Raw genomic sequence first — 19,082 nt, 5'->3', positions numbered from 1 at the left:
GAGATAGGATCTCACCATGTAACCCTGGCTGGGTTAGAACTCACTCTGTAGACCAGGCTGGCCTCAAACTCACGGAGATCTACCTGCCTCTGTCTCCCGAGTGCTGGGATGAAAGGTGTGCCCCACTGTGCCTGGCTTTGCTAGCAATCTTTGACATGACTGATCTGAAAAGGCTTGGAATTGGTCATATTCCTTGCTGAGCATGTCATTAGACCACAGCAGACCAGTCACAGAATAAGACATTTGCTCCTCAGAGAACAATTTTGGTGTGAAAGGAAAATGTGCACGGAATAGCATCAAGGATATATTTGTGGTCAATCACCCCAGCATCCTCACTTGGAATGCTTAAAGGAAGTTTGTTCTGCACAGTGGAGTGTGGAGCCGACTCAGTGTGATCAGGCTTGAGTTGCCATAGCACACCGTTTTTAATTTTTTCTCTAGGTGGAAAATTCCTACACTTTTTCTTGTGACAAACCCCAGCCTCCCATAACTTCCCCCAATGGTGACCAGATACTATCAGATACTTGAGCCTGTGCTTGAAAGTGTGGGGCTGACTAATTCCCAGGAACCAAATGTCCTCAGCCTTAAGCAACTACACTCAGTGTGAAATTCCCTGCCTATTTTAGGAATAAGCACAATTTAAGAATAAGACTAGCTGAAGCAGCTGGTGCCATTTGAAAGGAAAAGGAAAGAAACTTAAGTGGTACTCAAAGCTTGACAAAATATTTGGTCATGAATTCATTATCTGCTTGGCATTTCCAGCAAGGTGGAGACACAGTAACAAGAGGAACTTCTTACAAGAGAGGAAGACATGGCACACTCTCTGGAGTCATGTTGGTGTTGGAACAGGACTCTCCTGGTTTGAGTTATATACATTTAAGTTCATTTAGTGTCTGATCCAATGTCTGATGTAAGCCTACATTCTCTTCTTTGGCCTGGGCAAGATTTTCTTCCAGGTCACCGATTATCTTCTCCAGTTTGGAAACTGTCCTCTCTGCAAACTCAGCTTGGGTCTCAGCCTCCTTCAGCTTGTCAGACAGAAGCTTAATGTCTTTTTAATATTCAACCTCCTTTTCAGAATACTTTCCAGAAGCAGCCTCCAGTGACTTGAGGTTGTTAGTGACGTTCTTGAACTCCTCTTCCAGGTCACCACACTTTAGTTTGGACACCTCCGCACGCTCCTCTTCTCCCTCCAGCTCACCTTCCAGGATGACCAACTTACATGCTACCTCCTCGTACTTGCTGTCAGCCTCCTCAGCGATGTGCTTGGCCTCTTTGAGAGGCATTTCCTGGACCTCCATCTTCTCCTCGTCTTTCAGGGCTCGGTTCTCTATCACCTTCATGCCTCTCTCATGCTCATCTCCTGCATTTTCTGCCTCCTCCTGCTTCTGCAGGATTGTGGCCAGTCACTCCTGAGCACAGTCCAGCTCCTCCTCCAGCAGCTGAATGCGGCGTTTGAGAGCAGCCACATCTCCTTCAGGTTTCTGGAACTGCTTGTGCTAGCTGTCCCAGCTCAAGCTGCAGGACCTGCATGTGGTCTTCTGAGTCCTCTGCCTGCTGCTGCACGGCCTGGATCTTGTGTTTCACCGCCTCCATCAAGTTGAGGGCAGCCATGGTGTGTTCGCTCCGCTGGGCTCCTGTGACAGTTCTATACCTACTTTCATACTTGGTTGACAATAGATATTACAAGGATCACAGCAGAAGGACCTTGTAACTTGGAATAGGTTCAGCAAAAATGTTTAAGGGTTTATAAACGACAGTGAGTTTGGGAGGTTGGTATGGGGGAGCAGTTTTGAATTAAGCAAGGTTTCCTATAGTGAATGTTCATGGCTTTATCAGCAACTGTGCTTGCAGAGATTTGTGCCCATGGAATGTAGCTTCCTTATGATGTCTTTTATCTTAGGGTTTTATCACTCCGAAAAGATACCATGACCATGACAACTCATTAAAGGAAAAACATTTAACTGGGGTGGCTTGCTTACAGTTTCAGAGGTTCAATCCTTTATCTTCATGTTGGGAGCATGTCAGCCTTCTGGCAAATGGTAGTGGAGAGTCCTACTTCTTGCAGACAACAGGATGTCAACTCACTTACTGGGCAGAATTCTAAGCAAGCACAGAAAACCGCAATGCCTGCCTGCAGTGACACACTTGCTCCAAATTGCTACTCTCACTCCAAAACAGCCACACTTTTTAATGGTGCCACTTGTGAGATTACATGGGCTAGTTACACTCAAACTATGAAATGTTTAGAGCAGCCAAGATACTATGTATCTGTCTACCTGATGACAAATTGGGGAAAATATATTGAGCATGTCTTCCTCAAGACAGTCTGTCACAAGGAAAGGCAACAAAAATGTCAATTAAAATATCAAAAGGCCTATGTCCAAATAGCTTAGCTACTGTTTATAGCTGGAAGTTTTTCTGTGTCCTGCCTGGCCCATGGTCAGGACAAATGTCTCTCACCAGCCAGTCCTGCAGCTGCTCCGACTGAAGTAAACACACAGAGGCTTATATTAACTAAAACTTCTCAACCATTAGTTGAGGCTAACTACTGACTAGCTCTTACATTTAAACTCAGCCCATTTTTGTTAATCTGTCTGTCACCACGTGTTCTGTGGCCTTACCTGTGGGCCATTACATGTTGCTCAGTGGATGGCAGGCTTACATATTCTCACCCAGCCTTCCTTTTCTCAGAATTCTCCTTCTCTGCTTATCCCATCTATACTTCCTACCTGGCTACTGGCCAATCAGCATTTTACTTATCAACCAATCAGTGCAACGTATTTACAGCATTGTGTATTAATTGAAAATATTTGATTTTCTGTAAAAGTCTATAGTTATATTGTTATAATCACCTTGACAGTTTTATATCCTTTTTCCATAGAAAGCATTGACTGGACAGGGTAAAGTCCTGGCTCTAAGGATGAAGGGGCCCAAAATAGGAAAACATAGTGTTAAGATTGCTGTGATGTTCACCAACAATGAACTTTTATCATATGTTAGAGAAGCACAAACATGTAAGATTGCGGAGAAGGTATAAAAAGCCAGAAAGATGGACACTAGGGCCAAGATGTTGTAGGTTGCTTTGGACTCCATGGATCTTCTGTGGGAAACATGAGTGCTGTGAATGTATTGGACTTGGTGCTTGTGCCTGCAAAGATTGGCAATCATGGAGCTGCTGGAGCAGGTGATGAGGACAGAAAACAGAACTTCAGGAAGCATAAAAAAAGCTAAATATAAGGAGACTGTGATTTTGTCATGACCTACAACAGTATAGTGTTCAAAATTTTTCTCTTTTGTTATGTTTTTTTCTAATACCTTTTATAGCTATATACACTGGGAAAATGACATTTACCATGATGTAAAAAATCCAACACACAGAAATATAGAGACCAATGTCCCAAGAAGACTTGACTTTAAGTTTTTTCCAACAGGAGTTCTCATGGCTGATGGTGAACACCTGGAAGACACTCAAGAGGCAGGTCGTGACAATGGACATGCTCCTCAAAACTCTAAGAATATACAGAAAGAGTTGATAGCTCCAGTCATTGAAGAATTGTTTCATACCAAAAGCTGCCAGCGTGTTGGATGATCCTTTAATTAGAAGGATCAAGGAATTGACCATAATCATGTGCATGAGAATCAAATCCATTGGCTTTAACTTCTTTTTGTTTTGGTAAAAGACTAGATAGTCAAAAAGAAGAGAAAATTTTCACAGTATTCCCACTGTACTCTGTGATAAGAATATTATTCCTATTGCCAAATTCCTGGAGTCCATTTCGTCAATGAGCATCTTTTACTTCAAAATACTCCCACAGTCATTTTTGAGAGTAAAGTGATGAACTTTGTATACATGAAGCAGTGGAGTAAACTAAGGAAGTCACATTAGCTCAATTCTAGAAACCCTGTGTGGACAGCAGTGCAAGACCTTTCCAAATTCCAACTCAAAGTCATCTTGACATGCATAAGAACTTTCAGTGTAACTGCTGATGTCTTCAGATGCACATTATAAGAGAGAGGATTTTCATTTTATTTCTTAAAAAATCAAATTTAAAAATATTGCAAAGTTATCCTAGGAGAACAACGATCTGTGAATTACAATTAAGAAGGAAACTGAATTTAACATGTCTACCCATATTGAAGAAAAAGTCTTCTGTCATCTTATTCTCCTTTAAAGAAATCCATTGTGAGTTCATTTTTGTCTTAATTTAAACAGAAAAATAAAAAGGATAGAACCAGCAAAATTTTGTTCATTCGTCAGTTAAATAGTACTAATTACTGTGTTCAAGTTATAATTTTAATATGGTTACATTAAGAGTGAAAAATATCATCCTATTTCACAAACACATATATTCTTACTCATGTCTAAATCATTACAGTTAGTGTGAGGAGAGTGTTGGGAGAGGACGGGTTCTCTGTGAGGGTTTGTAATGCACAATTGAGTGAAAATATGTGATCCATTCCAACAGAAATTTTGCAAACACTGTGTCAAAGGAAAAATAAATAGGGGAAGAATTCCACCAGTTTTTGGTGCAAATTATGGTGTCATCAATCAATAGAAATGTAAAATAAAATTTGTTTTTGATAGCAATTAGTAAGGATCAATATATGCCAGAATTTCAAGAACTTCTGGTGGTGTTCACATTCCTTCATCCAATTCCCAAATGAAAGTCAGTGTGTAGGCAAAACATGTATGACTTTACTTTTTTGGAGGAATATTCATACACGCTGCTCAGAATTTGCATTTAAGCAATAGTTTGAAAGCACAGAAATTCACACATATATGAATTCATCAGTACTGTTGTTCACTTGTGTTCATGTCAATGCCATCTTTGCAGTGATGTACATGAAATCAGCAGTGTGTTCGATGTAGCATGAATCCTAAAGGGTCTTGCCAATTCCTCAGCTGATCCTGTTTCCTCAGTCTGGAAGCCTATGACTCATCAACCAAATGGATCCCAGCTGAACTGCTGCTCAAAAGCCTAAAAGCTTAACCAGCTCTAGTTCTTGGTCCTCACGCCTTAAATACCTTTCTGCTTTCTGCCATCACTTCTTGGGATTAAACGCATGAGTCACCTCATGCCTAGGTTTTTCCAGTGTGGCCTTGAACTCACAGAGATCCAGGCAGATCTTTGCCTTCAGAATTCTAGGATTAAAGGCATGTGTGCCATTATTTTCTGGCCTCTATATCTAGTGGCTGTTCTGTTCTCTGACCCCAGATAACTTTATTAGGGTGCACAATATTTTGGGGAACACAATATCACCACAGTTCATAAAACTCAGATGCATTGAACATACCTCAAAAAGTATATGAATTCTTCGTTAAGTTTCAGTTCATGGAAGTCACAACACATGGAAGTAGTGCTCTGTCCTCTTAAAAAAGACTGCAGAAATATGAACCAATGTTCGATCAATTTCATTCCTGCAAATAACCCAGTAGTACACTATTACTTATCTGATGACTTGGAATTGAAAGAAAGTTAGTTGGCAAGATCTCATTTGTAGGAGGACAGGTGTGTTCAAACATTGTCTTTCTCTGTATTGCAGAAGGGATTAGTGTGTTCTGACACTCTCCTGCTTTCATGTTAGGTTTCCTGATATTGACACAACAAGCTAATGTTTTGTATTTTGTTCTATGTGGGACATAATGAGGTAACTGTCATTTAAGATCAGTTAAGATATAAATAAAATCACAAATTCATTGATATTTGTTGTGACATAAATGGTGACAAGGTCTTGGAGCTACCTGGAAGACAATGTGGAGCAGCACTATGCACCCTATGTTTAAGAATCAGAAATAAGGACCTGAACCCTCAGTAAGTGAAGCAAGGAAGAGATGATGAGAAAAGGTTAATCAATCAAGCATCCATGTTTGCCCTGAGACCTGTCCACCACTCCTGGCTCTTCCAAGCCTAGAGGCACTCTGTCATTTCCCCGTGACTGATATTTTTCTTGGGAGTCAAGGGATTCTTCACAAGAAGCAGCCATAGCATTTGTTATATCATATCAAATTATAAAACATAATTACTAAAGGTTTTGTTGTGTTTAGGGGCTTTCCAGACATAAACTGAAAAATGCATAAAAGTGACAATCTTTGAATCACTGTTACAATGCTGCTCATTTTATAACTTCTATGGTTTGAATAACAATTTGTTGTACAAAATGAATTTCTCTGATTTGAAAATACAAGACTACACAGAATATTTGGAAAATCACCATCAAAATTAATAATGCCATGTGGGCAGTGGAGAAACTTGAGATTACGAACATGGCCAGAATTAAAGCAAAATTTTTGATCTGCAGTGGTATGTCTGTCATAGTCTTTAGTGCTCAAACTATACTATGTTTCTTTTCATAACTTGTACTCAACCACTGGCAGTATATTAAAGGCTATGCTCAAATAGTGTTCTAATATTACAAATAGTGTTCTAATATCACAAAAACTGCCTAGGTCTGAGTCAGTTTTGATAAGCATAGCAGAGACACAAAATATATTTTTCCACCAGACATATGTATATATTTCAAGGGGATAAATTACTAAATTATCTCTTAAATAAATTATTGATCAATGTTACTTTCTGTATCTGGTATAAAATGTGAAAATTAATACTTGAGTGTGGCCTACACATTAAAGTATTAAAAACTGAGGATTTCATTAATCACTTTCAGTTCTTTCCTTACCAGATAGGAACTGTATTCAGTCTCCAGAATTCACATAAAATTTTGACTGTGCTGATCTGCATTTCTAGGATGAACACTGAGGGATTTTGGAAAGGTGTGGAGGGCTGGCTTAATAGAAAGACTAACATACTCTGAGACTACTTGATAAGCAAAAGGCACTTCTCAAATAGAAGAACATAAAACATGTCTGAAAAATTACCCAAGGAAGCCGTCCCACAAAAGTACCTTTCCACATGAACAAGAAAGAGCACCTGCATGCAGATAGAGGCACACATGTACACATAAAAGATGTGAAGGTGCAAGCCATTTTATTTTAAAAGCTTTATTTACTAATCCCTAGGTCAACTCAAACTATTATTAATAAATCAAGACTTATGAATGACACCAAAATAATATCATATACATAGAATGTGATGAATATGAAATCTTATGAAATCTGTGAATTGAATGCAAAAAGGTAAGTATTGAGTGTAGATGCAACCTGATGGTTATATTCCTACCAGTCGTGCATAAGGTTCTAAGTTCCAGCAGCATCAGCAATAGAAATTGGAAAACCTATCCTGAGATATTAGTCAGACCAGAATATCACTAAGCAAGGAGAAATAACAAAAGAGAGAGTTGTCCCATATCAGTATTGTATAGGACTAACAATGGCAATGTCAAATTCACCTGTACATTGTATAGCCCAGGTAAACAGAAACAAAGCCACGATGGTGATCACCATTGACTTTTAGGACAGACACAGCTCTTTATCCAGTTGTGGTTGCAGTGCTGCCCAGAAAGGTGTTATACTCCTGAAGAAGTGCAGATACTGTTTGTTTTTTAATTTATGCACATGCAGGATTAGATGAATTTCATCGTTCAGTAGTAATATTGCTATCAACATTGAGTCTTGTACCAGATTCTGTGAATGTTACACTGTAAAATTAGTTGATGTTTCACGTAAATGATAAGGAGATGGAAATATAAATGAAATATTTAACAATTTCTTATGAGCCTTCAACATCAGATTTCATTGCAATTTGCAGTATCCTGTAGACTGCCTAAGAGAAGATCTTGCTACATTAGGAATTAGTACAAAGTCAGTAGCATTTTTCTTAGTAACTCTGTTAATATCTAAGAAAATATTCCTAGTCATTGACAAAATTATCACTGTTCTGTTCCTATACAGAATCCTGTTTCCTGATGTGAACATTTAACAGACTCCCTCTTTTGACTTTCTCTGAGTTTGAGACTAAAAATTAAATGCTTACCTGAACTGTTCCCATTTAAGAATGTGCAGTTCAGTGTGCAGCTCCTGACATCACAGCCAACACTATTGAAGTGGGATGCAGGCCAACCCTGAGATAAATGTCCATAGATCTGCGACCTCAACTCCCTTCAGAACTGCAATCTTCATCTCACCTGCAGTGGCAATGACAGCACTTGCTTTGGGATCCAAGAACATTCTGAAACTTTTACAGTTGCTAATTACTGAAGACTATCTTGTGAGTGTATCCAATGAGACAGTGTTTGGACAGGCTCTTATGTCTTCGGGATCCCTGATCCCCACTTTGAGGGAAGGTGCATTGAATATCAAAATCTCATGTGTTAGATTCTTACAATAGAAGTTTGTACATTTTTTTCCTGTGGGACAAATATTCTCTAGGTTCTTCTAAATAAACAAGTAAATTGTTAAATTTTGATCTGGGTGTTGCTCCTTTTAGATTAACTAAAAGAAGGAACACAGTCAGTTAGGTGTATGGAATTTCCAGTGAATAACTAAAAGAAAAAGAAATACATGGCATTGCAATCCACACTAGAAATCATAGTCTTTGTTTTATTCTTTGCAAACTGAGTGAAAATACACTAGAAATTTTTACACATGCTGTGAAATGTTACAGCTATATCTCAGCAATGACTAGAATTAGGAATGATGCCCTTTCCTAGAGAATTCTATATATGCAATCTTTCCTCAAAATGACCTCACCTTTATGCATTATATATCACATGGCCCAGTACTACCTTCTCCTAAAAGCACTGAATTGAACCAGAGAAGATACTGTCATTTTTTTCCTGAGAAAATAAGGAGAATTTCTTTTCTATCATTTAATGAAGACACATAAATTTAAGGTTGAAAATTTAATTGTCTGTCTATCCCCCTTAGAGAATTTTAGACAAACAAACAATATAGATAAAATCCAGACCACCATTACTTCCTACCCACCTGAAATCCCTGTTGTTGCAGACCTCTCTAGGTTTTATTAATTCCATAAAATGAGTTAGAAACACAGAAAGCTGCTACAGTTATTACAGGAAAAGACAGTTCTCATAATGATTTGAGTAAAACAAGATACATTAAAATCACAGAAAATAATTTGTGCATTATGCAGAAAATACTATTGTCTTGACAGGCATGTTATCTACAAATTATCTACATCTCAGTTGAAGGCACATTTGGTTTATAGATGTCATGAAAATATCTACAGCACTTGTAGTTCTAATAGTCAATAGTGTCCTGGGGTGAGGAAGACAGGTTAACCCCTGAAGGCATCACAATCACTGAGGGAGGATGGTGTAAGCCAAATATGATGAGGGGCTAAGAGACTCTCAAAAAACTTAGAATTGTCCACCCTATTAATCTGGTAGAAGAAGACTCTTAGGGTCAACCAATTTTGTCTAGCTTTTTAAGACATCACAGAATTCAAGAATAACACTGCAATTCCAGAGAAATATAGCCTGAAAAAAAAGCCTTTAGCTGGCAGCTGAGGGGAAAGTTCCAGGTTGAGGAAAAGGAGTAAAATGAAGATGTTGATGCTGCAGTTGATGGGAATAGGTAAGGGGAAAGAGGCCTTGGTGTTTGAACAGAATTGCTGGAAATCTGACAACACAACAGGAAGTAAATATTGAATCTATAGAAGCATACCAGGTAAGAATAAGACCTATTACCATTTTATTTTACCTGTTAAAGTAAATTTGAACATACATCCCTTAGTCACTATTCTATTATTTTTTTATTTATTTAAATTTTACACACCAACGACGTTCCCTCTCCCATCCCTCCCCCAACTCCCCTGCCCCACATCCTCCCTAACCCATCCCCATCCACTCCTCAAAAAAGGTAAGGAGTCAACAGGGCTTGGTACATTCACTTGACTCAGGACCAAACCCTTCACCCCTGCATCGAGGCTGAGCAAGGCAACCCACCATAGAGAATGGGCTCTGTCAAGCCAGTTCATGCACCAGGGATAGATTCTGATCACACTTCCAAGGGTCCTTCAAAAAGACCAAGCTATATAACTGTCTTCAACAGGCAAAGGGCCTTGTTTGGTCCCATGCAAGCTCCACAGTTGTTGGACTAGAGTTAGTGAATTTCCAGGAGCTTGGTTCAGTTTTCTCTGTAGAATTTCCCATCATGATCTTGACCCTTCCTTGCTCATATATTCCCTCATTTTCTTTTACTGGACTCCTGGATCTCTACCTGGTGCTTTGCCTTGGATCTCTACATCTGCTACATCATTTACTGGATGGAGGCTCTATGATGACAGTTAGGTTATTCCCTGATCTGATTACTGATATAGGCATGTTCAGTCACCCTCTCCATCATTGGTAGTAGTCTTACCTGGGGTCATCCTTGTAGATTCTGGGAATTTCCCTATCACCAGGTTTCTAGCTAACACCATACTAGCTCCCTCTATTAAGATATCTATTTCATTGCTCTCCTACTCCAACCCTCCCCCAGCTCAACCATCCCATTCACTAATGCTCTTGTCCAAAATATACAAAGAACTCAAGAAACTAGATATCAAAATATCAAATAATCCAATTAAAAATGGGGTACAGATCTAATCAGAGAATTTTCAATAGAAGAATTTCAAGTGTTCAAAAGACATTTAAGGAATTGCTCAACATCCTTAGCCATCATGGAAATGCAAATCAAAATGAGTGTGAGCTAACATCTTACATCTATAAGATGGCTAAGATAAAAAAAAACACTGAGGACAGCTTACATTGGAGAGGATATGGGTAAGGGAACACTCCTCCACTGCTGGTGGAAGTGCAAACTTGTATAGCCACTTTGGAAATCAGTATGAGGATTTATCAGAAAATTGTGAATCAACCTACCAACACCCAGTAATAACACTATTAGGCATATACTCAAAAGATGCTCAATCATACCACAAGGGCACTTGTTCAACTATGTTCATAGTAGCATTATTCATAATAGCCAGAACCTGGTAACAACCTAGATGCCCCTCAACTAAAGAATGGATAAAGAAACTGTTATATTTACAAGATGGAGTATTAGTCAGTGATAAAAAATGATGACATGAAATTTGTAGGCAATTGGATGGAACTAGAAAAAAATCATCCTGAGTGAGGTAACCCAGATCCAGAAAGACAAACACTGTATGTACTCACTCATAAGTGGAGATTAGATGCAAAGCAAAGGATAACCAGGATACAGTCCACAAGCCCAGAGAAGCTAGGTAAAAAGGGGGACCCTAAGAGTGTCAGGCATGGAGGACTCCAGGAAGGGGAAATTATTAAGATCTCTTGGATAAACTGCAGGTGGGGGGACTTAGTCACTATTCTACTGTTGTGAAATGGTACCATCACTCAGGAAACTTACAGAAAATAAAGCACTTCATAGGGGGCTTGCTTACAACATCAGAGTATTAGTCCATTATCATGGTGGAGAATGTGCTGGAAAGAATAGAGGTGTGGTCCTGGAGAAGTAGCTGAGAGATTTCCATCCTGATTTTTAGGGAGTAGGTAGGGAGAAAGAGAGACACTGAGTCTGGAGTAAGCTTTTGAGAGCTCAAAACTCATGCCCTGTAACATACTTCCTTCAACAATTTTATACTTCCACCAAGAAGACCACACCTCCTAATCCTTTTAATCCTTTGGGAATCGTTCAACTAGGAACTAAGCGTGTAAATATATGAGCTTATGGTGACCATTCTCATTAAACTCACCCCACCTTGTATTTTCTTACTCAATTTAAATAAACATAATTGTCCAATACCACATGAAATGAAACACTTATAAATATTGCGGTAGGTGATATACATCTAATATCTTAAATGTATACTAAGTTTTTGAAAGCCATATAATGTTCAGTATTTCCATCACCAGATCTGGGGAAGTCTGTTTGGAAATAACATGTCACAAAGCAAACCAAGTTACTCTTAGACTTTGAGGTTGGTCATCACTGTTAGGCATTCCAGCAGAAATGTCCAGGACTCAGCTAGCCACAAAATTATAGAAGTCTTAGAGAATTATCAGTATGGAAGGGAAATGTAGATGATGTAAGTATTTTAAAAATTCATAACAAGGAAAAAGGCAGTGCATGTGAACAGGACCAGAAGAATTTCGGGAAGTAGGACATGGGGCACTCACATTCAAAGAAACCAGTATTTTGACTATAAACTTCATTTTCCTGGTCTGGAAGTCATTACAATCTGTCCACTGAAGATTTTTTTAACAGGATCGTCCTTTCTTAAGCCAAGAAAGATCAACAACATTTTGCCTCTTCTTCCAATGAAATAAGTTGCTTTTGAAAATAAATTCTAAGAAAACTTAAACGATCAGTTAAATAGCAGAATGAAATTTTCTCAAAATTGTATCTCTGTTTAAAGAGTTTGTCTTGACTTATTTCAATGAAGTTTTAAACCTCAATATTAAGAAAATGAACAACCATTTTTACATTGGCAAAAATTAATATTTAATAATTTTCTCTGCGTTGAAATACTTGAACAGAGAGAGTCCATATATATAACTGAAGGGTTTGGAATAGTATTCTTCCTCTCCTATACCCATCATTCATTAGTTTTATGATGTTTTCCCTCTTTTGCTTCTCTTGCTATGATTAGGGCTGCAGGCTCTATTGCAGTCCTTCTTCTTCATGTCACTTACTCCCTCATATCTGAAGTCACTGGACCAGGAGCCTCACCATGTTCCTTAATTGTTTGAACAGGTCCTGGTGAGGCATATATCTAGGGAGATAATAGCCCCTGACTGGCAGCTATCATTGCTTTTTTGTGGCCATGTATGGAAAGGGAGCAGGAGAAATTTATTACACATCAAGAAGAGTACAGGGACATTGTGGATTTTATGAGTATAGAGGAGCAATAAGAGGTGGAACAAGGTCTTTGACTGGATTTGCAATAATTTAAGTAATTATTGATAGAAAAGAAACAAAGGTAAATGTACTGAGCTGTAGCTGGAGGAAATATTTAGGAGAGCTGTGCATGGAGAAGGAGGAACATGGTCCTAGAACAAAGAGATTAAGACTTCGGGGTGTTCCCATGAGAGAAGAAGAATGTGTGTAGTCTTGGATGAGTAATGAAACTTGCTGGAAAGGGAGGTGTGAGTGGCATACTTGGGTGTTCTGGTCATTTTAGGGGGGATGGAAGGCTTTGGACTGTAACACGAATCATAAAAGTTCTTATTAATAAAAACAAAGTCAGGAGCCAGATATTGGGGTGAATGCTGAACGATCAGAGAAACAGAACCAGACACTGCTTCCTCACCTTGACAGTTCCTCAGCTGATCTGGTTTCCTCAAACTGGAAGCCTCTGTGTCCTCATCGGAATGGATCTCAGCTGTACTGTTGTTCAAAAGTCTAAAAGTTTAGCCAGCTCTAGTTCCTGGCCCTCATGCCTTGCATGCCTTTCTGCTTCCTGCCATCACTTCCTGGCATTAAAGATGTGTGTCACCATGCCTAGCTGTTTCCAGTGTGACTTTGAACTCATAGAGATCCAGATGGATCTCTGCCTTTGGAATGCTAGGATTAAAGGTGTGTGTGCCACCATTTTCTGCCGTTTATATCTAGTAGCTATTCTGTTTTTTGACCCCAGATAAGTTTATTAGTGTGCACAATATATTGGGGAACACAATATCACCACATCAGACAAGCACAATTAAGTACTCTGGGTAGCTCCAAAGTGAGAGGTGTGGGCCAGGAAAAGCAGGTGTGAGTTTTTTCTTAATACCCAGTGGAGGATCCTAGGGATCAGACTGTAGGGATCTTGGGAATTCTGAATGGGCTAATGGGTGAATAGGAGGTTCATATCCCCATTTTGGGCTCCTAGCCTAATGAAGTAAGATCACTGCCAGTCAGTTGGAAGGACTTTGCTGAGTTAACAAATGGAAATCCTCCAGTAAACTGGATAAAAATATTGAAGAGCTGTTACCTCAGCATACCCTCTTAGTATTAATATTGCCATTAAAGAAAATTATGAGTAAAAGCAACTTGGGGAGGGAAGGGTTCATTTGGTTTATGCTTCCATATCAGTGTCAGTACTGAATGAAATAAGGACAGGAACTCAAACATGGCAGAAACTGGAGGCAGATGTTGATGTAGAAGCTGTAAAAAAATGCTCCTTGCTGGTAAGTCCTCATGGTTTGGTCAGCCTGCTTTCTATCTTTTTTTATCTTTATTTTTTATTTTTTTTATTTTACAATACCGTTCAGTTCTACATATCAGCAACAGGTTTCCCTATTCTCCCCCCTCCCACACCCTACACTTACCTCCAGCCCACCCCCCCTTCCCACTTCTTCCAGGGCAAATCCTCCCCCGAGGACTGCGATCAACCTGGTAGACTCAGTCCAGGCAGGTCCAGTCCCTTCCTCCCAGACTGAGCCAAGTGTCCCTGCATAAGCTCTAGGTTTCAGACAGCCAACTCATGCAATGAGCACAGGACTTGGTCCCACTGCCTAGTTGCCTCCCAAACTGATCAAGCCAATCAACTGTCTCTCCTATTCAGAGGGCCTGATCCAGCTGGGGGCACCTCAGCCTTTGGTTCATAGTTCTTGTGTTTCCATTCATTTGGCTATTTTTTTTCAATAATTGAGTAAAACCGAAATTTATTATAAGCCACAGTCGTCCTAGGGACCTCCATGCTATATATATAGCCTCCATGGTTCTATGGGTTGTGGTCTGATTGTTCTTTATTTTATATCTAGAATCCACTTATGAGTGAGTACATACCATGACTGTCTTTCTGGGTTTGGGTTACCACACTCAGGATGATTTTTTCTAGTTCCATCCATTTGCCTGCAAATTTCATGCTTTCATTTTTTTTCTCTGCTGAGTAGTACTCCATTGTGTATATGTACCACATTTTTTTCATCCATTCTTCCATTGATGGGCATCTAGCTTATTTCCAGGTTCTGGCTATTACAAATAGTGCTGCTATGAACATAGCTGAGCATGTATCTTTATGGTATGAATCAGCATTCCTTGGGTATATGCCCAAGAGTAGGATGGCTGGTTCTTGAGGTAGTTCGATTCCTAATTTTCTGAGAAACCACCATACTGATTTCCACAGTGGTTGTACAAGTTTACATTCCCACCAACAGTGGAGGAGTGTTCCTTTTGCTCCACATCCTCCCCAAAGTTGACTGTCATTGGTGTTTTTGATTGTAGCCATTCTGACAGGTGTAAGGTGGTATCTCAGAGTTGTTTTGATTTGCATTTCTTTGATGATTAAGGATGTTGAGCATTTCTTTAAATGTCTTTCAGCCATTTGTAGTTCTTGTTTTGTGAATTCTCTGTTTAGCTCTTTAGCCCATTTTTTAATTGGACTGTTCAGTATTTTGATGCCTAGTTTCTTGAGTTCTTTATATACTGTGCAGATCAATCCTCTGTCAGATGTGGGGTTGGTGAAGATCTTTTCCCATTCTGTTGTCAGCCTGCTTTCTTATAGAACCCAGGATTACTAGCCCATAGGAGGTCCTACTGAAAATGGGTTGGGCCTTCCCCATCAATGTGATCAAGAATTCCTGATCCAGGCCAAAAATACCCCGAGTGTCAGACTCAGGAAGAGCTGTCTAAATCAAAAGGTGACTTTAGCATGCCTCTATCTTGCTAGAAATATATTCATTAAAGAATGTGACTATTCTGTTTACCACTTTAAAAGTGGTCAGTTTTATGTCAACATGACACAAGCTAGCATCATCTAGGAAGAGGGACTGCATTGAGAAAATGCCTCAATAAGGTTGGCCTATAGGTAAGCTCATCAGCAATTTTCTTGATTAAAGATAGGTGTAGGGCACCACTATGGAGGGAATCATCTCTGAACTGGAGGTCCTAGGCATTATTGGAGCAAAGTGTTAAGCAGCCTTCTTTCATGGGCTCTGAATCAAATCCAGCCTCCAGATTCCTGACTTGAATCCCTGCCATGTCTTCCCTCAGTGAAGGACTAATGTGGAACTATAAGATGAAACAAATGCTTTCCTCACCACATTGCTTTTGGTCATGGAATTTTATCTCAGCAATTCAATGACTATCTAAGACAGATTTCAATCTGGAGACATTTGTTGAATGTGACTGTTGTGACTTATAAATGGGTTGATTATATTCTTAATTTTTTGAAGGTCAAGTTGCCCACAGCTATGTGTCACAGTTTACTGCACCCCTTACCACACCTCTCCTCTCCAGTTCCATCACATGAGACCCATTTAACCTTCCAAACTACATATTGTATGTCCTTCTGTCTTTCCCACTCCAAACCCATAGTATAAGTTAGTGACATTAAAATGCTAAATTTTGAAACTAAATTTATCAAATGCCCTTCTTGGGGCTCTCCTTTCCCAAGGCAGGGACAGAGACAGGACACTCACTAGTGTACCTTCCACAGCAGGTTTTCCCTGGACCTCCTTTGATTCTTCTCTGGCACCAGCAGGACACTGAGTAATATTCATCCAGCTCCTTCCCTGGAATCTAGTGCCCCCTCCTCTTCTCACCCCCAGGCTTGGACCTTCAGTGGATAATGCCTCTAGCAGTCCTGATTCCCAGGCCCACTTGGTTCTAGAGTAAAACCACAGGGGGGCAGCTGACATCAATCTCTTCAAAGACAAGTCATGCAGTGGAGCATCTTTAAATCCAGGATCTCCCTCATGCATTGTCCAGGTTTTTGGGTTTTTTTTTTTTGTTTTTTTTTGGGGGGCGGTGTTTAAAACAGGGTTTCACTGTGTAGTTTTAGTGCCTATCCTGGGTCTTGCTCTGTAGTTCAGGCTGGCCTTGAACTCACAGAAATCCACTTGCCGCTGCCTCCAAGTGCTGGGATTAAAGGTGTGCACCATATATATATAACTGGAGCCAGGTAGTGCTTAAAAATCTTTGGTAATATATTTTGGTCCACACTTTAAGCAGATACATGTACTAGACAAAATTTCTCCTGTGGTGATATTTTATTTGTGCTTTAATAAATAAAGTTTGCCTGGAGATCAGAGGAAAAAGGCCAGCTATTATAAGTAAACAAAGAAGTCAGGCAGCAGTAGCACATGCCCTTAATCCTATCACTTAGCAGGCAGGATCTCTGTGTGTTCAAGGCCACACTGGAAACAGAGCCAGGTGTAGGGCACATGCCTTAAATTCCAAAACTAGTTAATCATGAAGGTCTTGAGGTCTGTGCAGACAGATAGTATGTGATAGAACTGTGTAGGAAGAGGAAGTGATGTAGCTGAACTGAGAGAGCAAGTCAGAGGGGCAGAACAGCAAGGCATACTGACCTGAGTAGACAGGAAGTAACTTGCATTTGGAAGCTCCAGAGTTAGTAAGGTAAAGTGACTTTCTTTATTTCCCTGATCTCTCCCAGGCTTTCACCCCTATATTTGGCTCCTTTTTTTATTTAATAAGACCATTTAGAAATTTATGTACATCCTCCTAGTCTGATTTTTTTAATGTAATTTTTTACAATAGTTTTATTGGTACAGGAAATACAGCACTCATCCTTCTTAGATGGTGAAGGAATGGTTCAGCTGAAAGAACTTAAACGAATGTTTCAGTATAAATTATAGGCCAGTTAAACATAAATTTCCTGGCAAGATTACTAGTCAGGATGTGAAATATCCTATGAATGATCCCTGCATTTTTCTGATTATCTTTACACACACTGTTTTTTTCTTGTCAACTCATATAACTTTTTGAAAATACTTATATTGTCAAGATATTCCCTATTTACAGAAATTTCTCTAAGTTGTTTAGATTTCTCTGTCCATTGGGATCATGGAAATTTCTTGTGGAATGTCTAACAAATCTTTCTATCTTCTCATATCCAAGGCCTTCTTGTTAGATTTCTTGCCTGTAAATCCAAACAACCTTGCATCCCAGGGGACAGAGAGGAAATATCTACAACTTAGCTAAATGTCACTGTATATTAAAAATACAATTATATTTCATTTAATGTGACATATAAGATTATATGTTTACCTAAAATGAGTAATAAAACATTTTCTGGTATTCAAATTATGCAGTATGAAAGAAACACATTCACTAGTCTCTGTAATACCTGCTATGTTACCCCAGACACTCTGTGCTCTTTTCCTGCTCACTTTTCTGTTTTTTTTCCATGTCATATATGCCTCTTGCCATATCCAAAACCCACTAAGCCCTGCAGCAGAATCTTCTCTTTGTTGTTTTCCTCAATCAATGACTCTCCCTTAGCCTGTGTGAAGTAAGGTCTTCCTTAAATTACTCTGGTTCTAAGGAAATCATTCTTCCTCCTGATTTATGTGATGGCCCAAATTGTTGGAGGGCCAGTACAGGATCACAAGTGGGAGGCTCAAGTGGGTCTATACTTATCAGATTATGCAAGATGATCAATTCTGACATCCTGTAAATCTTCATACCTATCACCATAATTGATTTACTGAACCTGACCTTTGTGGTTGTATTGCCTGCAAGGGTAGACCTGGGTTGACCCCATGGCCAAGACACTATCCACTTTTGGAACTCTGAATACTAATGGTCTCCTCATGTCCCCTATAAAACTAATATGTCTCTATTATGTATAGATAAGTAGTAGAGCATATGCATGGCCGAGCAAAAATGCTTTGCACAGAAATTACTATCCTGAATTTTATTCTATCTTATTCTACTTGGGACATTTTGAGAACTATTCTTTTCCTGTAGTAACTATGGCAGTTTCTGTGTTCCTAACTTATTTTAGAGAATTATTGAAGCACAGAGAGAGCTTCAAACCAAAGGTTTTTTGTATGTTGAAATTGGTGGTGGTCTGGTATAAATTGTACCTCTCTCATTTCTATGTTGGTTGAAAAACCATGAAAGCAAGATGCTGCAGGACAGAAGGTAAATTCTCAACCTTTAAGTCTTACACTTTTTCATAAAATGCTGAAAAATACATTCTCTTTATCTGATTAATTAATATATATAAATATATATTATTCTGTTTTCTATTCAGTGTTTTAAGAAAGAGAAAGTGGCAATTCATTGTGTGAAATTTATTGGATACATTTGATGTCATTTGTGAGGAATGATTGCATATGTTAATTCTTCTAGGTTACAGCTCTATTTAGACTTTCAGGTGTTGCTTGGTATATAACTAACTAGGCAATCATATTTTCATATTATTAATTCCTATTTATTTGCATTGGGTTCCATTGAAAGGAGA

General features: G+C 39.1%; 2 pseudogenes; both read right to left on the bottom strand.

Moving 5' to 3' along the window:
* Window positions 1–866: 866 nt before the first annotated feature.
* Window positions 867–1,614, bottom strand: LOC114688783 (annotated as a pseudogene).
* A 1,251-nt stretch (window positions 1,615–2,865) lies between these two features.
* LOC114688781 lies at window positions 2,866–3,778 on the bottom strand (annotated as a pseudogene).
* Between the last annotated feature and the right edge of the window lie 15,304 nt (window positions 3,779–19,082).

Source organism: Peromyscus leucopus, chromosome 1 (assembly GCF_004664715.2).
Source record: "Peromyscus leucopus breed LL Stock chromosome 1, UCI_PerLeu_2.1, whole genome shotgun sequence".
Taxonomy (NCBI): Eukaryota; Metazoa; Chordata; class Mammalia; order Rodentia; family Cricetidae; genus Peromyscus; species Peromyscus leucopus.
The sequence above is the reverse complement of the archived record's forward strand: the minus strand, read 5'-3'. Positions and strand labels throughout refer to the sequence as shown.